Genomic DNA, 22,831 nt, shown 5'->3' with positions numbered 1-22,831 from the left:
TCTGCACTGTGTGTTCGTAATCTGTACCCCCAGCCTGGCTCCAAGGAAGGAAGGTGATTTCCCTTCTCCTTCTCCTCACTGCTGGAGGGTGGGGGTGGTGGTGTGGGGAGTGACACACGCATCGATGATGGCCTGTGTCAGGCCTGTGAGAAATGGCCCAGAGTGAGCACACTGCCAGCCTGTCCCTCAGGCAGCTCACCTCTTCCCTACCTTCCACATTTCAAGCTCCTTTGTGGGAGTGTGGGGGCTGAGGGGGAAGGGGGTCTGCTCGGGGACAGGTGGAGTTTTGCCAAAGCCTCTACTTGATTATGGAGTTTGTCAGCAATGGAAAAGCTGTGTTGAAAGGCCATGAATCTGCAGCTTCCTGTCTGTGGGTGGACAAAGGGCTTTTGTTTACCTGGGAGAGCTAGTCTTAGAGCCCCTGGCAACAAAAGATTTGGGGGCGGGGTTACTCTGAGATGTCTAATTCAGGTTAAGGGCTAGGAAGGCCCTGGATCTACCAGAGTAGGGGAGGCTGGCCTCTGGGCTAGGATGAGGGTTGTGGATTTTAGCCAAGGGGAGAAAGGAGGGAAGCCAAAAGGAGAGTCTTCTACATCCTGGTAAGTCCAGCTCATTTCCACCTCAGTGCCTTTGCATGAGTTCTCCCTGGAATGTTCTCCTTCCTAAATCTGCATGGCTTCCTCCTCACTTTATTCAGGCTAGTCCAAAGGACACATTATCTGTGAGGTCTTCATGGAGTCCCTCTCACCCAGTATCAAATGTTACCCCCCACCCCACCCCAAACACACTCTCCTGTAGTGTCTCCAAATGTTTTACTTGGTATATTCAACATGCCTATGAGGTTCTAAGTAAATACCTAACAAATAAAAGAATGGCTTTTATACCAAGATTGAATCAATTTCTGGAATATAAGATCGCTGTCTGGATTCAGGATAAACTGTAACAGCTAAGCAATTCATTGGCCAGAGCTTTCTTTTGGCAAAGGGAATCATACTCAGATGAGGCCTGACGTGTGTGGGCTCCTCCTGCCATGACCTGATGCTGTTTTTCTTCAGGTGTTATGGGATTCCCCCTAAAGGCACAGCTAGGGAGTTAAACATGGGCTGCTTTAGTCAGGTTATTGTTAATCTAATGTAAAAAGAGTCACAATTATGATTTTCCTTTTACTTGAAACCTCCTTCTCCAAGCGAAATGATGAAGGCCATTATTAGTGGGACAAGGTTCATTTCTTAAACTACAGACACAGGGCAAGCTTAGGTAGAGTGAAAACATTTTGCTTTCACCATCCACGTGTCTTTTTAATTAAAGAATTTTAAAAAGAAATGCTGTTGAGATGTTAATTGCTGTGTCTGCTTGCCTTATCAGGCTTGGGCAATTTCTAACTAATTGAATTGATCACTGTGAGATTGTTCCACTTTGGTGGCCGGGAAAAGCAGGCAAACTGCCCACGTTGGGCTCTTTCATGGATCCTATTTATTAAGCTGTGATTGACTTCACCATGGGGCCAAGCACACAGCAGTCTCCTTCATTACTCAACAAAATATTTATTGACCATCTTCCACGCCAAGCATTTTTCTAGGGGTTGGGGATTCAGCAGGGACAAAAGAAACAGGCATGTCTGCCCTCATAGAGCTTCCATTCTAAGGGGGGAGACAGACAATATCAAAATAAGTGTATACAGTGTGTTAGAAGGCGACACATGTTATGGAAGAAAGGCAGAGAAGGGGAATACAGGATGCTATTTAAAACGGAGTTGTCAGTGTAGCTCTCAGGTGACATTTGGGCAAAGCCTAAAGGAAGCTGGGGGCTGGCTTGTGGAGGGGCATGTTAAGCAGAGAGAATGGCCAGTGGGAGTTTCCAGGAATGTTTGAAGGGAAACAAGCAACCAGTGAGTCTGGACCGCATTGAGCAAGGGAGTGGGATAGGGAGGAGCCACAGGGAAAAGGGGTTGTGACCACCTAGGGCCCATGCTCATTGGAAGGAGCCTGGTGCTTTATTCTGAGGGAAATGTGAAGCCAATCCAGGGTTTCACAGAGGAGCAACATGATATGCTCACAGGGTAAAAGGATTCCTGAGTTAAATTCTTCGACAGCCTATGTTATTTGGTCAAAGTATTCAAATCCATAAAAAGGGCTTGCAGGCTAAGCCATCCCCAGGTAAAGTGGGGAGCTTGATGCAAATCCCTACATGTGCTACTAACACCCACCAGCCCCTAAAGCCTCGACATTTTGCTCTCAGTAATGCCAAAGGCCAAAACCAGGGGCAAAGTGTATGAGCCCTCCAACAATTTTGGCTCCACAAGGTCGAGATTTTTCCCTGCCTCCCCCTCCTCTGCATCCCTGATTGAAGGGTGGACCTGGGAAGTGAGACAGGGGAGTTCATCCTGGGATATTCATGCAAATGCCCTGCTGGCATACTCCTGGTCACAGCAGACCTCCTCCTAGAGAATCTGATGCTAAGACTGCCTGAATCATTCTTCTCTTCTAAACTTTTGATATTGATGCAATTATCATTTCATGGCTTGTGATCAGTGATTTCTGTAAAGCCTGGGACACTTTGGTTAACGAGATTTTTGAGCTATTTTAAAGTTCGAGAAACAGCCTGGGAGATGTGGTTTGGATGCAGAATGTTGATGTTGGAATCGCTGGGGTTCTGATCTGTTATGAAGACAATAAGATAATGAGTCCTGGGCCAGACCCTTATGGTAAGTGGGATACCTGGCATGTCCTCAGTGAGGTGGAGAAAGGTATCCAAAGGCTTTGGGAGATGGGAATGCTAGAGCAGATTTACCATATGAGACCGGCTCACCCACCTCCTAACTGTGCCCCCAGAGGGTCCAGAGGACACTCCCTCAACCAAGGCCGCAGGCGATGCATTTGTTGGGGAGCCCCAGCATCCCTGAGGACCTCTGTGGTAGCTCCTTTCTGTGAGCCAGGAGTGACAGTAGAGACTGCTGCCATCAGACTGGACTTCCTGACTTCAGTGGGGATGATGGAGCCTGGATCAAGAAATGGTATTTAATTACCAAAGACAAGGTGGGTGTGATTACTGTAAAACTTAGCAGAGCTGAAGTAGTCATCAGAATAGTATGATCCACAGAAACCATTGCAGTGGCTAGTTGATCACGATATTCCTTGAGCAGAAATAGATAGGCAGGCTACTAAAGGCTTACTTGATTTGCATGAATGGAAAAGCTCTAGGTCTGGTGAACAGAATCACCACAATAGAAGGTCACGGCCCCTCAACCAGTTCCCAGACTTGAGCCAGTTCAAGATTCAGCACCCCCTGTGTGACAGGGAGGACAAGTCTCATTAAGGAAATCCCGCTGCGCAGCCGCAGTTTACACTGTAAAGCTTCCTCCTAACCTTCCCTTAAGGGACCCGTGGCTGCTTATTAGAGTGATTGTGCAGGCAGCAAAGGGATGTAACTAGACTTTTGGGGACTAGTGGACGCTGGGGACCCAAATAGCCACTATAGACAAGCAATCAGGTGATCAATGGAGTTTGGCTCTGGGCCACCTCACAGTGGGTCCAGGGGGTCCCCAAACCCACTCTGTTTATTTCTTCACTTCCAAAAATCATAGTAGGAAAAAATATATCACCAAGCGGCAATGCCCTCATATTGCTTAGTGTTGGTTAGATTCTAAAGGCATCTCTTCTTTCAGGTTCCCAAATGCTAACTTTGCCTGGTGCTCGGAGCACTTCTCATACACGGATGGCCGCTCCCAGATGGCTATCTCTCAGGGCTTTGTCTGCAGGAGGTGACCACCCTGGCCATCTGGCCAGTTGCTCGTGAGGCCTAGCATGCTACATAGCTGAGCGTGATGTAGCAGACTGTAGTAGGCCATAAGGACGGGAAAGAGAAAACTGGTCCCGGTTCCACCATTACCTTCCTGTTTGTCACTGGGCAAGTTGCTTTGTCTTTCTGAGCCTTGGTTTTCTCATCTTTAAAAGGAAAGGTCAGGCTAGAGGCCAGTGATTCTCAACTTTGGCTGCATATTGGACTCACTCAGGGAACTTACACATTTCTACCAAGGCCCTACACTAGAGCTTTTGATTTATTAGTCTGAAGTGGGGACCCAGCACTGACATTTTTAACACCTCCTCTGGCAATTGTAATGTGCGTTCAGGATGAGGCCCACTGGATGAGCTCAACTCTGAGGTTCCTTCCAGCTCTGACAGGCTGTCTCCACAATGTTCCTCATCGAGAGAGAGGGAAAGAGAGTCTGACACATTTGCAGTCAAAGCCCCAAAGGGCCTTTTGAGGAGAAAAACCTGAAAACCTCTGTTTCCAGAATTAAGATCTGCAGTATTTCTCCTTTGAGGGAGAAATTTGACTGGCCAGACCACAGAGAGGTTGGGTTGGGGAACAGCCCAAATATTTATTCCAGCCATTTATTTCAATGACATTTTGGAGAGCCGCTCAAAAATTTGTCTATCAAGTCTGCCTGTGTCCTAGACATAGGTCCGAATCTGCCCTCGTGTTTAATATGCACCTTGACATTCCTTGTTATCATGATACAGATTCAGAAAGAGGCCCACACCTTTGCTTACTGATGGATGCTCTCACTTCTGTGTCTTATTCCTACCTTCATCTCTGGCTTCCGTCTGAAAAAGAGTTGCTCCCATCCTGTGAATAATAGGATTGGTTCTAGTTTCTGAGCCTGACTCAACCACAAACTAACTGTGTGATCTTGAAGAGGTATCTTTTTCTCCCTGGCCCTCTGTTCCCTCATCTTTTCAATGTGTAGTTCCCAAGCGTCTTACAGATGAAATGCTCTATGCTGATGCAATTTTATGAAACCTTGCTTATCCATCCAGAATCTTAAGCTTAGCTGCCTTTCTGAAGCAAAATGGACTCCAAGCTGTTTCAAACTGATTGTGCTCCTTGATGGCTGAGGTGGATTTGTGGAGAGCAGCCTTCCAACTTGGTCAGCCTCAGAATGGTTGGCTTTTTCCTCCTGGCCCGGTCAACGATAAACCCAGCTTTGCAGCACTTAGGGCCAGAGCTGCTAGGTGGCGCTGTGTCCCCAGATTTCCAGGGAGTCTCGTTTCAGCAGATGGCTGCTGGAGAATTAACAATTAATGTCCACTGTATCAGCCAAAGCCCGCAGAAAATAGGTTATACTCCACAAACCACAGAGAACTGAGATTGTTCCAAGACATTCGGCTGCCAGCCTGGTCCTCTGCTGGCCAAAAATGTAATCATACACAGCCCATCCCATCCACAAATTGGTCCCACAAATAAGAAACATTAATAACATGGGTAAATAAGGAATATTATAATGAATGATTCGTACGCTTATTTCCTCAGCCTTATTACATTTTATTCGGGAAGTTTTTCTGCATCTAACCGTTAGAAAACAATCACCACTGGGCTAGAGGGTGATTATAAGGTAAAACCAACTCTGATGAGAGTTTACTTCCCAACAGCTTATAAAAGGAAACACATGGGCTTTTTAGACTCCATACAGACATTGCAGGGTATCACAAGTGGCGGCCCAAGGGCTGTGATGGCAGGCAGAAAACATATCCTGTGTTTCCCTGACATTTACTTTCTCATCATCAGGCCATTTGAGTCAAGGATTTAAGCTCTGCAGATATCACTATCTTCATCAAGAGGCAAAGATGTTCTCATCACACAAGGAATTTGGGAAGTGAGGAAGAGGAGAGGTCAAAGAGGTCTTTTAGCTCCTCCTTAGCTGTGCTTGCATGTTTTTCTGTTGATGTTTGTAGCTTCACCACGATGATTTCCATCGATGCGCAGCTGGATTCCTGAGAAGTAAACTCCTCATTGATAGCAGAACTTTGCGGGAGGAGGGTGTCATAAGGTTCTGCTTCTCTGCCTATCCCTCAGGAGCTTATCTCTTGTAGATATGGCCATCTCGAGGGGCAGCGAGTGGTGCAATGGCTGGTGGATTAGAAGAACCACAGGGCAGTTCTCTCGTCCAGGCAGTGGCCCTGCATAGAAATATAAAACCTGCACCTTCCACAGTCTTCCCCCTCCCCTGCTGTCCGGCTCCTGACTTCTCCCTCGCCCAGAAACAGCAATCTGTCATAATTAAATCATGAACTGCTTCCCCCTCCCCCTGCCACACCGTTTGCGGCTCACTTTTGCAGGCTGGGGAGATGGAAAGAATGAAACCCGTGCATTTTCTTCATGTTTCCCTCCGAGTTTAATTCTGCCTTTTGTGAATTCATGGTGTGCATTGTTTAGATTTAGAAAAATGTTGCCAGTGCGAACTCCTCTGGTGTGCATCACAAAAAAATCATTTTCAATCAACAGCATCAACAACTCAGACTCCAGGCTGGCAGAGGGGGCAAGCGTGGGGCCGCACCGCTAAGAAGCAGAACGTCTCCCCTCCTGGCAGGGAAAAGCGAGGCCCCTTGACCTGAGGTGCCAATTACTATTTTAACTGTCCTTGCCCACAGCCCCAGAGGCAGCTGCAAAGGAAAGCGCACACTGGGAGTCCCCACAGCGTCTTGCTGACTCCCTCAGGCTTCCAGGCATTTGCCCATCTGGTGAGGCCTCCAGAGCAGGGGGCCTAATTAGGCGTCATCTGGCCACCTGAGAAAGCTCGGTGGGCCTCCCCCAGCTTCCCCCTCCTCCAGGCAGGACTCCCCTTGCCCAGCTGCGGATCTCTGGAGCTTGTTTGGTTGAGCAGCTGCCCTGGCTAATTATTGGATAGGAGGGTCCCCAGGTGGCTGCCTCAGACTGGAGGGGGTGGGCAGAGAGAGGGCTGAGGAACATAAAGGACAGGGAGGGGAACAATACGAGAGGTGGTCAGGGAGGGGTCCAAGGGAGAAGAAACAGAGTGCAGAGTTGGATGAGCATTGCCATTCAAATCTCCTGAACTGGAAGATGAGGAGGGGTTTCCTGACCTGCCAAGGAGAGTTGATCCTATCGCTGGGCCCATCCATGAGAGATCTCGCTGCCCCCCGACTTCCCGCCTCCCATCTCCCACCACACCATATATTCAATATTGCTGCCCTTTGCTTCCCTTTTAGCACTCTCCTCCACACAGGCTTGCTCCTTCAGTCTAGGGACTAACCAACACTGCTTCATTAGGGGAACATGGCCTTAGAGCCCTAATATCGGGGAGAGGCTTTAGGAAGAGAATGCTGTTTAACTCCAACTTATTCCTTGCTCTTGTCAGACTTTTAGGAATGCAGCTGTGTGTGTTTTAAGGTGTTTTGTACCCTGGTGTCCCTAACCCTAAACACAGCAGGTGCCCGGAGAGTTGTGCAGCTGCTATGTAAGCCAGCCTCCGCCCGCCACTTTTTGGACATTTTCCTTTTATCTTCTGGACAGTCACCTCCTGACATGAGACAAGAGGGAAGAATATTGGGACAAATTAAGGGGAAGCAGAACGGAAAGTAAAATCATCCACAAGGGGTTGTATTGACAAAAGATGCCACCTCCAGGTCACTAATGTTCTGTTGTCAGTTTGAACTCTTACTTGCCGGAAAGCTGGCCTGAGCTACTGAAGCAATTCCATGGTTTTCTCTCTTGTATCATAGCATCATTTGAAACACCGAGATTGGGGTGAGTGGACTAGGTCAAAACGAACTCTTGTTTAATCTCTAGTCCTGTTATGTCTGGGGTATGTGGTCATGGGTAAATCATTGCGTTTCCTCTCTCCACCAGTGTTCCCATTGGAAAATGTAAGAGAATGCTTCTTTTAGTGTGCTGGAAGTTACTATTTTCTGAGCACATTAGAGGTTAGAATTTTGGTTCTATATTTGGTTTAACTGGGCCCAAGAGGGAATGGCTTTCTCCCTACCCCAAAACTGCCACAGTGCATTGAAGGCATTTTTGCTCCAGGAAACGAAAACTGGTGGATGGAGAGCAGCTGTCTCGAGACTCATCCTATGTGCCCCCAAAACCAGAAGGGTGGGTTGTACAGACTTGTGTGAGGGGTTGACAGCTGGCAGGAATCAGAAGGATGGTGGGATTTTCAAGGAGGCAGGAAGATAATCTCATTAAGACTTAAGTCTTGTCTGGTTCCGTCATAACTGTCTGGACATCCCTTGTGAATCTAGGGCTGATGTGGGAAGCTTCAGCCTGCGATAGAAGGATTCAGAAATTTGGGTCCATCAAACAGGATTCACAAGGATGAGCAACTCTCTTCAGAACACTAGAATCCTTTGATTCCATGAGCTGTAGGCCGTGATCATTTTTGGCCCCTTCAAAGGGCCTCTGGGCATAAATTGCAGGTACACAGAGTGGCCCAGTAGAAGCAGAGCAGGGAGCAAATAGAAGAGAATCTTCCTACCAAGGGGTTTCAGCTTTCAGCTGGGTGTAGAATGGGGGGAAGTTGAATTTCTTCAGTCTTAGAGTGAGAGTTATTATTTTAAGTTACTCTGGGGGCCCAAGAGAAATCCTAGAGGATAATTGTTACTCTTTTCTGCAGGTCACTGAGTATCCTACCTTTGTCCTCAAGCTCCAATAGAAGATGACCAAATATTTAATTAAAGCCTATAGATTCTGCAGGGGGATTTTCGGGCCTCGAGAGTTGATTCAGCCCAGCATGTCACTCTCGTAGGCAGCTCTCCGGTGTCTCTGAGGGGTGGAAACCAATTCTCTGCTTGACTAACCCCCAAGGAAAGTTGCCCTATTCATTTCACTGTGGGCAGTTCAAGTGCTTAGAGGACCATTCCTCATTTTGAGCTGAAAGCTGCTCCTGTGAGACTTCTGCTCACTAATCCTAGTTCTGCCCTCTGTAACTACACAGGATAAATATAATCCCCTTTTCAGATGAAAGCTCTTAAGATAGTTGAAGCTGGTTATCACGTTCTCTAAGTCTTTCTCTATACAAGACACACGTTCCAAGTATGACATGTTATCAAACTCCTTCACCATCTTGCTCTGGTCATCATCTAGGTTTTCAGCATTTGCCCTAGTCAGGATCCAGAAGGAAGACAGAGACACTCTCAACATTTCCAGTAGAGGGAAATTAGTATAGGAGTTTCTTATATAGCTGTAGAAGGACAGAGGGAGCAAGAAGGCAAATGTGAGATAACTCAGACATTAGTAACTACAGGAAGGAGCTACCATCCCAAGAGCTGGAGAATGAATGACAGGAAGTGTCCCAGAGCCCAGAATCACAGGAGGGAGCCACCTTGGGGACCACCAAGGCTTTGTTGGCACTCTTGTTGAGTTTGCAGTCAACTTAACCCCTTATGTACATGAAGCAGGTGAGGCCAAAGCTATTTTTGAAAATGAGGGTTTGACTAAAGTTTAGGTCTCTGGTGAATCTATTGTTTTCTTTCTTTCCCAGTATACTTGCCCTTTCTTCTGGGAACTGTGCCCTTCTTCTTCCCTTGGGGAAATTGCCCTTTTTCATCCATGTAGCTGGGTTGTCAGTCACATGACCCAAACAACCCTGATCACAGGGCAGGGCACATGAGACAAGCTTTGAAACGTGGCAGAGATGCTGAGGGACAGATGGCCAGTGGAACTGAAGCTGTTGATGGCACTTTCCTACAGAAGCAGCATTTGGGTTCTCTACTGATGTCCCTGGAGCTCCTCGGACCATGAGCCTTCCCGAGACCTGTTTGCTTTTTCTGCTATTGCATGCACTACCTAGTGTCCTTCCTAGCAAGTCCTTTCTTGCATAGGTCAGCCAGAGTCTATTTCTCTTGCTTACAACCAAAGAACCTGGAATAATATGCAGTCTTTACCTGTGTTCCCTATAGGCGAGAAGACACCATCTGGCTTGGTGGAGATCAATCAAATATTGACTCTAAAGCCAGCACATCAGCTATCCCTCTATCTTTCTGTCTTCACAAATATTAAAAGCACAATGAATTACTGCCAACCTAGAAAGTAAACTTCTTGTGATGTGCTGAAGAGATCTGTCTTTTTGCGTTATGGAGTTCCAAAATCTGTGATGCAAATGAATATATGGAAATTAAGGCTGGAAAAAGATTTTGAAGTGACTACTTTGATTTGGTCATATCAAAATGTGTGCATCAAAATAGAAAACATATTTTTTCATTTCCTAGCAATGTGAACAACCAACATCTCAAAGTTTTACCCCATCCCTGGGTTTGACCTTACTGAACCTCTAAAATTGACTCAGAAATGGGACAAAGATTAGGAAGTGAGTGTGTGTGTGTAATTATATTAATTGGCACTTTAGAAAAATTTCTTCAAGTTAAATTGTTTTACAGGGCTGTCAAAATATCTTCAAAGCAGTTGCATCAAAATATCATGTATCTGATTTCTATATATCCGTATGAGTCATAAAAAATGTGCCAAAAGTATAGTTTTTGCAAGAAGAGCATGCCCCCCCCATCATCACACACTACTTTTCAGGTGGACAGAATCACTTTTATCAACAGTGTATATATCCAGTCTTTCAACTAGCTAAGAAACCTCTTCTTTACTTAACCGTCATTCAGTCCATGTTTATCTATAATGTCCATAGGGATGGTGTGACAATGACTTCTTGAAGTCTTGACCCAGGAAAATGTTGACTTCTCTTGATAACCTCTCAATACAGAAACAAGGCGAGTTTGGTGATGTTTGTTTCATAAGAATCATGTTGGCATAAGCAATTATGTTTAAATTGCTTAATAGTTATATTTTAAATATTAAAGTATATTTACTCTTTCAAAAATGGGCCAGGTCTTGGTTTCCAGTAGGGAAATCATAAAAGGATGAGTCCTGGAAAGATCATTGAATGGCTGCTCTTCTTGGGACTCAAGCCATGACATGCTCATTCTCTGAAGTGACCTGACTAGGGTTCTGGCCACATGGCCGCTCGCCCCTCAGATGTGTTTATCTTTTGCTATGGGGGCCCCAGATAATATGATGGAACATTCTATGAATTTCATACTTATTGCCTTAAACCCTCAAAGATAGATGAGTTTCTGGAAAGTATTAAGAAAAACATTCATCTTTGAACAGCTCCCTCTGAATTGGTTGGATTACGGAGTGCAAAATTTGTAGGCAGAATGAATAAAGTGTTCCATGTTTGAAAGTATGATAGTTTTGCTCATCAAGGTGAAGTTTGGAAAGGCTTGGCCAAAAATAAGGCATGCCAAGAACAACTTCTCATTCCAAATTTGGCTCTCATTGATAAACAAGAGTTTGAGATTACCTATGTGGTACCATGGTGCAAAATAGAAAAACGTCCAAAAGGAGTCTATGAACTTTCATCTGGTTATTTTCCAGATGAAACCTGGTGGGCCAGCTCTGTGGGGTGATGCATTTAAAAGGACAGTTGATGCCCATTGTCAATATAGGCTACACAAAACTGTTGGCGTTCTCCACCCAGAATATGGAGCACCCAGCAGAGTTCATGTTCTTTGGTGAATGAGAGTGCAGATAGTCATACAGCTGGGAGACATCAATTTCATGATCTTAACTTGCGGTGGCTGTTTGGGAAAACCTCAACTACCAAATGTCACATAAAAATATGCTTCTGATTCTCATTTTCACCATTGAAACAGTTTTCTACTGAAGTATGAACCATTTCATTAACTGCTGTAAGATGTGTCTGCTAAGGGACTTAGATTTGCCCAAGTGATTCTCACCTTTATGTGAAGGAGGTGGTAAGTTAGTTAGCTATGTCCCCTGCATTTTTGAAAGTCACCTCTGTCCTTTGTCACCACCACACTAGGAGATAGTTCTGTTCATTTCCCCCATTTCAGTATCTGTTATACATTAGAAATAATGGCCACTGCTTCATGATCTTGATTTTTCATTTGTTTCAGAATATCTCTTCTGTATTTTGACAACTCTTTGCTTTACCACATTTTGTTATATTCAAATAATGATGTTACATTTCCACATCTGTAACAATATTTTAACATTATTTATATACAATGCCTATCTTTTCATCATATCTGTTTTTTCTGAGATTCTTTGGCAATTTTTTTTGCCTGGTAAAGTTTATTTTGTGATATCAAATGTGATTCATAAAAATATTAGATCACAGATATTTCTTTACTTTGGTAAAGTACACTATTGTCTGTATCATTTGTATTAATTATGGTTTTCACATTATTAGTCACTCTAACGTGGAAAATAATGTAATTAGGTCTCCGTATTTAAAAAATTCAGAAGACTTGTTGGTTTATCTACTGAACTGTGTTCATTTATAATTAATTTTACTAATCTTTACTTCATCTTAGATCACTACTTAGCAAAGGTACTTAGGACAACTATTTATTTTATAGAGATCTTTGTGGTTATGGAAACGCTTGCCCTAAGCAAAGTCTACATATCCGTAAAAAAAAGTATTGCCAGGTCTTGATACTTTTCACCTTACTGTAACCGACCTATTCCCTGTTTTGAAAAAATTGGAGAATGTTCTTATTCTCTAAAATCCCCCCAAATCCTCCAGCGCCCCCTGCGGCCACCCCGCACCCTACACCTTCCTCTGTGGAGTGGGATGTCGTTCACCCAGACCCGCGGACTTGAACTCATTTGAGTGGCCAGGTTTTGTCTTATTATCTCCTTGCCTGTCTCAGGTTTCAATTTCCTACTAACCATATTTGTTCTAGCCTTCCCGGTTTGAAGATCCCTTTCCTCAATCTAGAGAAAGCAATAGAGAAGTTGAATTGTCCTGTTTTTCTGTTAGCTTTCAACATGACACCATTTGCCTCCAAGCAGTGGGCCCTTGCATTTCTCATTCTTCTTCCTGCCTGAACTCAGCTCTTACATGGACTTTTTAAGCCTCAGGGCACTCTGGGCTCTGTTTTTCCTAGTGTCATTATGACTGGCTTGCATTCCTTGGTTACATGTGCATCCTTTCATATTTTAGGCATTTCTTTTAAAATCTGAGATTATCAGAGAGCTCTCTGCATGGGTTTTTTGTTTGCTTGCCTTTTTAAAGGACACTTCCCTTTTTCCTTCTTGTTCAGTGTCATTTGTTCTTATAGACTGAATGTTTGTGTCCCTCTAAAATTTATGGGCTGAAGTCTACTCCTCAACGTGATGGTTTTTGGAGGTGGAGCCTTTTGAGAGGTGATTAGGTCATGATGGTGGAGCCCTCAGGACTGGGATTAGTGCCTTTATGAGAAGAGGCCAAAGAGCTAGTTCACTCTCTTTCCATCATGGGATGATGACAGTCACTTTATCTGAGTGTTTATTTGACTATACTAGGCTGGTTGTGCCTAGTGGTTAGTAAGAAGACTGCAAGTCAGAGCTGAAAGAGTAGAGGTCTCTGAATTTGGCAGATCTGGGTTCAAATCTCCATAAACCTGCTGATGATCTTGGACAATCCACTTGACCTATCTTACTTACAGGGTTAAAAAATTGGGTTAATTATACAACTTCGCAGGGATGCTTTTAAAATCATAAAAAATGTACATTGCTATTAGCTCAATAAGTGGCAGCCAATATTATCACTGTCTGAAGAATGTTTTTGATCTTTTGGGAGACTTTCTTGCTCCAGTGTAGTGCTCATCTATGTGTGTGAGTTGGTAGTGTAGTGTGAATTAGTTAAAGTTACAATGGGTAACATTAGGGTCGAAGGACAGACATACCAATTGCAAATAGCGTACTCATTGAGCACACAAGCTCTGAAGCTAAACTATATGACTCAAAGTCCTGCTGTGCCACGTATTAGCTTTGTGATCTTGGGCAAATGGCTGGAACATTCTGTGTTCCCATTTCTTTGTCTATAAAACAACCCTAATTCGTAAAGTTATTAGGATGATTTAAATGAGTAAATACATGTAATTGCTTAGAATATCACCTGGCACATAATCCGCTCTTAGTAAACGTTAGCTCTTATTATCATGCTGAAGATGGCATTATATGAACCCAGAACTGAGAATGTCAGAAGCACCAGCATTCCTGTGTAAACTAGAATATCTGAAACAAAACTGAGAAACCCTTAGAGATAAACAAGGTTGCAGAAAAGGAACAAAAGAAAGTCGCTGAGAAATGTTGACAAGAAAGCTTAGATTGATGGGTCGTTCCACTGGGAAACATGAACGCTGCAGGAGGGGAATGGTTTCCGAGTCACAATAAGAGATAGGGAATAAAGGCATCTGAACATTTACCATCAATTTGCAGTGCATCTTGCTGACTCATTAGAGCCCTCCTCTGTGTGGGCGGTACAAGAGCCCCCAGCCCTCTTAGGGAACTGGAGGTGTGCGCCATTCTCCAGAATGGGTTGTCAGTGAGCATATGGGTAGGCAGTTATTCATCTTTATAAATCCTTCTCTTCTCCTTCGTTTATTGGCAGTCAATCCAACTTTTAAAATATGAGCCCTCAAAGGCTAAATTGTGGGATTACAATCAGGGAGCGTCACAAAGAGGAGAAGCCCTTAAAACAAGGTCAGTGCCCTTCGGGACTATTCCCTAGACTCGAAGGGAACGAAACATTGCTCAGAGTTGGAATAAACATGTTTTCAAATGTGAGCAACTCTCCTCAGGGAGTGGGGTTGTGTGCCAGATGGAAAAAGACAGTTATCCCTCTCATACTTGCTCAGGTGGTTTACACAAAAACTGATAACCTGATACCCTTTACTTTCAAAACTTAATCATTTATGCACCCCGATGAATACCAAGTCCTTTGTTACATATGGTCTTTCTCACTCTTCTCTTTCAATGTGGTGGACTGAGCCGGATTCCCAAAATCTTCCACCATACCAGCTCATCAGTGTAGCCTATCGTTAGAGGGAGCGCGCTGGCACTGGACTATCAGGGTCTAAATCCTGTCTCCACCATTTCCTACCTGTTAACAGCTTAGCCAAGTTTACGTCCCATGGGTAATAATAATACCTAAGCCAAAATGTTTTATAAGGATTAAATGCGTTAATACAGTGCCAGGTGCATAGGAAGCACTTAACACAATTAGCTTCATCCTTTTAGGGCTGTCAAGAAATTGGTGATTATAAACTGAGAAACTTTGCTTTGTTCAGGAATTCCTGTCTGTGCCTTCCATAAATACTCTTGTTTATCAAAAGGAATATCTGCAGTGGATTTTTGGAAGGTTCTAGTCTATTTAAACACAGGTTCTATGAAAGGTTGAGTTAATTCAAAATTGTACTGACTCTTCAGAGCTGACTCAAAACACCATTTCCTCTAGGAAGCCTCTCCAGCTACTCTGAATTGGATGGTGAGGCCCCATCCTGGTTGCCCTTGCACATGTGGCCCAAACTTCATATGCTGGCAATTGGTGCATGTCACATTGTGTATTTCTCTCCATTGTTTCATGGGAATAAATCTTTTATTCCAAAGTGTATTGCCAGATCATTGAAGACAATATATGCTCAGTATTTTTTTTTATATATAAAGTGAATGAATTTGTTTCTTTTGTGTAATCCAAGCTTGGCATATAAAGGGCAGGCTGTGGGGTGTAATTTTTAAAAATGCACAAGTGTTGAGTCAAGTTGCCTGCGTTGGAGGCCTGGCTCCTCCCCTTATTTTGCTCTATGACCCTATGCAAGCTCTCTAAACTCTCTGAATCTTGATTTCTTTGTCTATAATATGATAATAATTGGGGGGAATTAAATAGTATAAACCACATCCTAAAGTGCCTGGAGTAAAGTAGGTACTGGGCAAAGGTTGGTTCATAATCAGTATCTATGGACCTCTCCTCTCCATCAGTCAGACAAACTTGAGCCCCACCATCAGCCGGAGTCCCTAATCAATTGACAGCCAACCTAGTGATCAGTTTCTGATGACTTTTTCTATCAGCCTTGAGTTTTGGTTGCACTCCTAAGAATTTTTTTATGGTCATTCTCAACTCCCAGGTGTTCTTAAGCTGTATAATGAAAAGTACTACCTGAGTGTTTATTAAAAATGCAAATTCCAAGACTCCAGCCTGAATGATCCTGATTCTTTAATTCCAAGGAGAGGCTCAGAAATCTCCATTTCAGCAAGTACTAAGTGATTGTACCAGGTAATTCTGATGTAAGTGCTGCAGCAAACACACTTTGAGAAATTGCTAGTGAGGTTACTAGGTCCTATATATAAACTCCCCATCTGTTCTATACAAAAATGCCTCTAATCAGGAGTTCTTAGCCTTGGGTGCATGCACAGGCTTCAGGGCCCCTGTGAGCTCCCAGAAGTTGAAGACAAATCATGTGTCTATACATTTCCTGAGGGAGAAGTTTGACCCATAGTTTTTGCTTTACATACGTCCCTGAACCTTCTATCTCACTGCCCCCTTCTGCCAAAACAAAATAAAATGAAACAAAAAAGTTAAGAACTATATCTCCATGCTCCGGGCCATTTTCCACCCCAGCCCTCAGGGTCTATCTTTCTCCAATAACCAACGGGACAGAGCTGTGTCAACAGCTAGCCTATCCCCTCATAGACTGATCTCACCCCAAAATCTCATTGGTTTTTATTGCCAAGGGGTGGTTCTTCTTACCGAGTAGAGCTGCACACCATGGTCAGGAGCAGAGCGTGTAGGTATGGCTTATTCTGGCTTATCTTCAACAGGTATCCAATTGGTTTACATCCCTACTGAGCACAGGTCTTGGAGAGACCCTGCTAATGCTCCCTGTGGGGGTCCTACTGGGTGCCCAAAGATGGTGGTCCATGAGGCCTTCTCTGGGTTGAAAGTTCTCTGCCAAAGTCCACTGTCAGGAGTTCTGTTTTTCTCAAGGAGCTCTTGAAGCATCTCCACAGGGGTCCCGATCACCTAACCTGGGGAAGGTCTGAGCCCCCTGTCGGCCTGATAATTCTCTTTCTGGGGAATCTGGCCACACTGCAGCTCCCTCGGGCACTGAGTTTAACCCAAGGGAAGATGTCCTTTTCTCCTTCCAGGAGACAGAGTCAAAACAAGTGAGCTCCCGGGGGGATGATGGAGAGCTTCCTCACTTTCTGTACTCACAGATCGTTAATTCCACTTTCTGTGCCCTAAGCATGTGGAGTAGGACCCACCTGGACCAATAACCATTTAAGTACCTTGTCTTCTAAGCCTTTTTCTTGATAGAGAAATATCAAAATTACCCCTCCTCCACCACTACCAGCAACGCCTGATTCTCCATTTATGAGAATTGTGTTTCCCCTCTAATGGGCTTCTGTACGGTTCCAGTCTTTCGGACATCTATAAACGGCTCAAGGGTATTTGCTGATGATGTCTGCATGCATGGGTTCTTCCTCCGGGCACAGCCTGTCTGTCCCAGTCTTTAGACTTAATCACCTCTGGGTTTCATGTTGCGTGGTCCTTGGGGGTGAACAGGGGTTAGTGGGATACCAATGTGGCCAAGCAGCTCTACCTGTTGGCCTTTGTGATATCTGAGCCCATACAAGTCACCACCTCTTTGTCCCTCTTTGTCCTTCACTCCCATGATGGAAGCTTTCCTGGAGAAGTCCAGTATAGATTCCTGTACTGCTGGTGTCTACCTTGCTGGTAAAAATGGCACACTGGGTCTGGAGATGGTGAAGTGCCTTTTGCATTCAGTCCCATCCCTCCAACCACTCTGCTTTCCTGCCTAGTAGCTTATTCTGTATGACGAGCTTAGCAGCAGTGGGTTCTGGAAGAGAGCAGGCAAATATGGCGATGTAAAATGCTAACGACAGCAGATGGCAGGAAGAGTTTCCTTGAAATTCAGATGAGCAGTTGCTTCTTCTGGTGGGTTTTTTATTATTACATGTATTTCCATCATTTGGTTAGATAGGCCTATCCTTGTGCATACTTATCATGTACTGAGATAATCTTGCTCTTAATATCTGTAACAGGGGCTGTTCGTTATATCAATTATAAATATATCCATATGGTCCCATGTGTAATTGTCAACTCACTTACATGGATACAGCCTTTGTATTTGGAGGGAGTGAATGCTCACCTTATCCTAAAGAATATGACAAGTTTCTCAGCTTTCAGGTTCTTACCAATCCTCTTCTTTAGGATAAGGTGAGCCTTTTGGGGAGCCAAAAATTATTGGCCCATTAATTGACTTCAAGTACCTTATCTTAGTTCCTGAAACTGATCCCCCTTTTACAACTATTGAAACACAGCACCCTTATGTTAAGCCATCTCTGCTCCTTCTGTGAACTTGTGATTTTTCATTTCCAACTTCCAGTAAGAGGAATCAAAGTCCATCAAGCTGTTTGGAAACTGAATTTAAATGATACTCATACCCTATACTCCTCCCCCACCAAAGTAGAATTCTTCACCGTCTCTGTTATCGGGAGCAGCATTTCCATTATTACCATCACCTTCTTGCTCTATATTATTACCGTTGATATTGATTAATTTCATATGTGGCAGAAATGGCATCATATTATATATTTTTGACTATTTCCAAATCAACAATCCTAGAATTCCAAGGATATAAAAGGATATTGTGAGGTCGTCTAACCTAATCCTCTGCTTTCTAGAAAAGAAATGTTCAAACCATACAGAAGGAATTTATTTTCAAACAAAATATTCTTTGTGATGAGATGGCTAGTGAAAGGACAGTGGACATCAACAGGAAGTTCAAATGAAATGCCTCCTCTTTTTTTTTACAGGATCTCTAGTTAGTAGTGAAGGACCTTCATTGCTGGGGAAAAGGCCATCATAGGCAATTTTTTGAACCCAGTGATAATCTTTCTATTGAAGAGAGATGTGCTGTGAACCTGATTATTTCTCAAAGAACTGTCATTTTCCCAAGAGCTGGCATTTTCAGCCTCTTGAAGAACACCAACCACTGTTATCACAACTCTAACTTGAGCAATCAATCATGGGTTTGAAACATTAAAATGGAATATATAATTTCAAAGGGGATAATTTTAGCAAAATTCACCCTGAACTGAAACAGCTCCAGTCAGCCCTTCTCCAACAAGAGGGTCACTGTTCTCTCTTCTTAGCACTGACAGTTCCCTCCCTGCACTCACCCTGACTTCCCACCCAACCAGAGGAAATGAGGTGCCAGGAAATGGATTTAGATTTCCCTGAAAAGAATACCCAGAAACCTCCAGAAAGAGGCAAGTACAGCTTACTTAGGAGAACTCCCAAGAAGGAGACCTGACTCCCTCTTCTTGCATTCCTATGCGGGGTGTAATGTCCAGAGTGGGGATAATACAGGTGAAAAAGCTGGGCTGGAACTTAACTCTGACCCTATCAGATATCAGAAATGATACGACTTCTGCTCTGGAAACCCAACAAACCAGTTTAAATGTAAATTCATTAGATAATGTTGTCATGGCTAATCACATAGCCCTTAATTTCTTTTTAGTTGGCCAAGGGAAAATTCAGGTGATAGAAAACACTTTCTGTTGCACCTAAGTAACAGTCTGATTAGGCTTTAAAAAAAAAAAAGCACCATTTGGATCTCAAGAAGACAGCATTTGGAATTTGGGATGTTTTCAATGTTTTCATTGCCTGGGTTTGATAATCTAGGTCCCTGTCTTCAGGGTCTATTACGACAACTAATAACCATTTTTTTTTTCTGTTTCTGATAATCGCCTGTGTTATAGTTGGCTAATGTATGCTGTCCAGAGTTATAAATGCTGCTGTGCAGCCGTTGTTGTGTCAGATGTTAAGCAACTTGTCCTGCAACAAAGGGAAGAGCAGTGGCAAACCCTAGTTTCGCCGCAGACTACATTCTGTCGTCTATTCAATCTGTTAATCAGAAAAAGCTCAGCAAGGGTGACAATCTGAATATCCTAGATGAATGTCCTGCTGCCCGACTTTATCTGTCCTTGGCCAAAAGGGGGGACTGAGAGAGAATAAAGCAGCCCTGACAGCCAGGAACCCACTTGGTCCTGTCAGTGAGGCTGTAGTGTTGCCTGGCGTTTCCTGTCATTTACAGCTGGGCTGTAGTGTTCCCCTGTTGACATGAACAATTTCGGAGAACACCAACATCAGGCGAGGCTGCTCAGACAAGACACAAACAAGATCATTCCACGATCACTTCTAAACACAGACAAACACGTATGTGTTGTCTCTACCACAAAATTGACCAAACGGCACTGCATCCTGGATGACAGAAGCCTGTCATGTCTTTCCCAATCACAACTCTAGCCGTGCTCCATTCTTATGGCCTTCTAGGTAAGAATTATGAGGATACCCTCACATGGAATTACCCCTACTTCCTAACAGCATCCAAAGTAGGCAAAGCCCCATTTCCTTGTATAATTTCCAAATGACCTAACAGAAGCCCAAATTCTATGAGATGCCCCTTCTAACACCTCTTACTGAGGCGCCCTATGATTCCCCATTGTGGGCATATTTCCTTATTGCAACAAGGCAGTACGACCAGCTTTGGTCAATTGCAGGCGTGTTCCTGATGGTCTTTGGCTGAAGGGCATCGACGTCCTCTTGCACAGCTTCACCCTCATCTCATCCATCCTACTAAATGTACAGGGATCACAAAATCATACTTGACATCTTTTTCTCTACCCCATATTCCCCATCAATCACAAATCCTGATGATTGTACCTCGTAAATCGCTCTCACAACCATTTCCTTCTCTACATCTTCAAAGCAACCTCAGTGGTCCAAGTTACAAGCATCTCTCATTTTGTCTGTTGCAACCATGTCTAAACCAGCCTTCCTGCAGCTCCCTTGACTTTTTTCAATCTGTTTTCCACACTGTAATCCTTTCTAATGGGAAATCTTAAAAAGTCATTCTCATGTTGAAAGCAAGTTTAACACTTCCTAATGCTCCTAAAAGAAAGCCACAGTTACTTCATGGCTGACAATGACATAAGAAGTCTGACCAATTCTTGCCTTTTCATCTTACTCCTCACCTCTTTCTAATCCAGCCACATTAGCTTTCTTTCATTTCCTTGAACACCATACGCTTCCCGCTACCACAGGGTCTTTGTACATGCCATCTCTCTGGAAGTTCACTCTCCTCCTCCTTCACTTAGTAAATTCTTCATCTTTCAGATCTCAGTTCAATTGTGTCTCAGGGTAGCCTCCTTTGACTATCCTGAGTAAGTCAGCTCATCTTATTTACATCTTATAGCACACACATCTCTCTGTGCTAGCACTTATCATAGCTGTAATTGTATTTGTACTGGTTGATTCTTTGATTAATATCTGTCTCCTCCATAAGACTCTTTACACTTAGTAGGTGCTTAATAAATATTTGTGCAATGAGTGATGAGTCCCTGCTCTACCACTGGTGAGCTGCCTCATTTTGAACATGTCATTTAACCTTATTAACTGCCAGTCTGCTTGTGCTGCCATAACAAAGTACGACAGACTAGGCAGCTTAAACAACAGACATTTGTTTTCTTACAGTTCTGGAAACTGTAAGTCTCAGATCAAGGTGCTATAGGGTTGGTTTCTGGTGAGGATCTTTTCCTCTTCCTTGCAGATGGCCACCTTCTCACCGAGCCCTCCCATGGCCTTCCCTGTGCATGTGTACATATATTTATACACATGTATACACATATTTATATACATATATACAGAGAGAGCTGGTGTCTCTTCTTCTTCTTATAAGGACACCAGTCCTTTTGGATTAGGACCCCACCCTTATGACCTCATTTAACCTCAATTACCTCCCTAAAGACCCTATCTCCAAATACAGTCATGTCAGGGGTTAGGGTTTCAATAGATGCATTTTGAGGGGGGCACAATTTGGTTCCTAACTGTAACCCATGGATTCCTCACCTGTGACAGGAATAATTATTCAGGCCTGTTCCCTGAAAGACATTATGAAGGCAAAATGGGACAGTGTCTGTGTAAGCCCCTTGAAACACACAAAGTGCTAACCTAAGGGAGGTGGTAGGAGTCCATTCTTTGATCAAGAAAGATGTGGTTAATGTCCTTCCAGTGTAGGAAAAGTTTATAGATAAGAAAGCCTATACTTGGGTGGGGGTGGGGATTGTTTTAGTTCAACATCAGAAAGATAACAGGTAGAGCTGAAGTGTTTGACAAAGGGCTGGGTGGGCTTCTTGGAAATCGTGAGTCTTCACTCCTGGGTGGCTTCTGCAGGACCCTCTATGGAGTGGGAGGCTGGGCCAGGACTCTTCCAAATCCTCTTCCAACTTCAAGCTTTGTGCCTTGTACTGTGTTACACGTTGCTTTTACCTCATTAGGAATGGGCCCTGTGCTCATCTTCTCTGATCATGTATATTAGAGGTCGGCTGAAAAGTACCAGATAGTAAATAAGTATATTAGGCCTTGCAGGCTGTGGTCTCTGTTGTGATTACTCACTTCTGTCGTAGCAGGAAAGCAGCCTTAGACGCTATGTCAATGTATAAGTGTGGCTGTGTCTCAATAAAACTTCATCTATGAATACTGAAATTCAAATTTTGTATGATTTTTATGTGTCATGAAATATTCTGCTTCTTTTGATCTCCCCTTATCCATTTAAAAATATAAAAACCATTCTTCTCTGGTGTGGTTACAAAAATAAGCAGTGGGCTAGATTTGGCTGGCGGACCGTAGTTTGCCAATATCTGATGTATGTTATTAACTCAGAACCTGAGATGCCATTAACTTCCTGGCTATCCTTAGACCAGCAAACTACACCGATTTTCAAGCCTGGTTGGAAAAGTCTACTCCTCTCTAATTTGACTCACTGGCTAGACAGAACATTTACTTTATTGTTTCCATAAGTTTCATTTTACTGCTGGCTGCGAAAAAATTACCCATTTGCCAGGTTATAGCAGCTGACGCTAAGGCGCATAAGCCAAACCTGCCTTTTCCACACTCCCTCTGCTTCTGGCCATTCTTAATCCTGCCACGTTCTCCTCTCTGCTGCCAATGCCAAGCCCCCAACCTGTAAACCAGCCTCTTCCAATAAGGATTTCCAATCTCTAGATTTTAAAAATACCCCAATGCCATATTTAGATTCAATTACAAAGCACAGACATGCATGTAGAAGGGAAGGGTAAAAAGTGACTGATGCTCCGTCGGCAGCTCTTAGGCCGCTTGGCAAGAGTGCTCCAGCCTATTTAAGAACCATCG

General features: G+C 43.8%; 1 long non-coding RNA gene and 1 pseudogene across 2 annotated transcripts in view; both read left to right on the top strand.

Annotated features, from left to right (window-relative positions):
• LOC123287355 (uncharacterized) overlaps positions 1-22,831 on the top strand; it is a 139,136-nt gene that overhangs the window by 71,408 nt on the left and 44,897 nt on the right. The window lies entirely within an intron of this gene.
• On the top strand, positions 10,720-11,477 carry LOC106834494 (protein NipSnap homolog 3A pseudogene; annotated as a pseudogene).

Source organism: Equus asinus, chromosome 7 (assembly GCF_041296235.1).
Source record: "Equus asinus isolate D_3611 breed Donkey chromosome 7, EquAss-T2T_v2, whole genome shotgun sequence".
NCBI classification, from domain to species: domain Eukaryota; kingdom Metazoa; phylum Chordata; class Mammalia; order Perissodactyla; family Equidae; genus Equus; species Equus asinus.
This window is presented reverse-complemented; position numbering and strand designations above follow the sequence as displayed.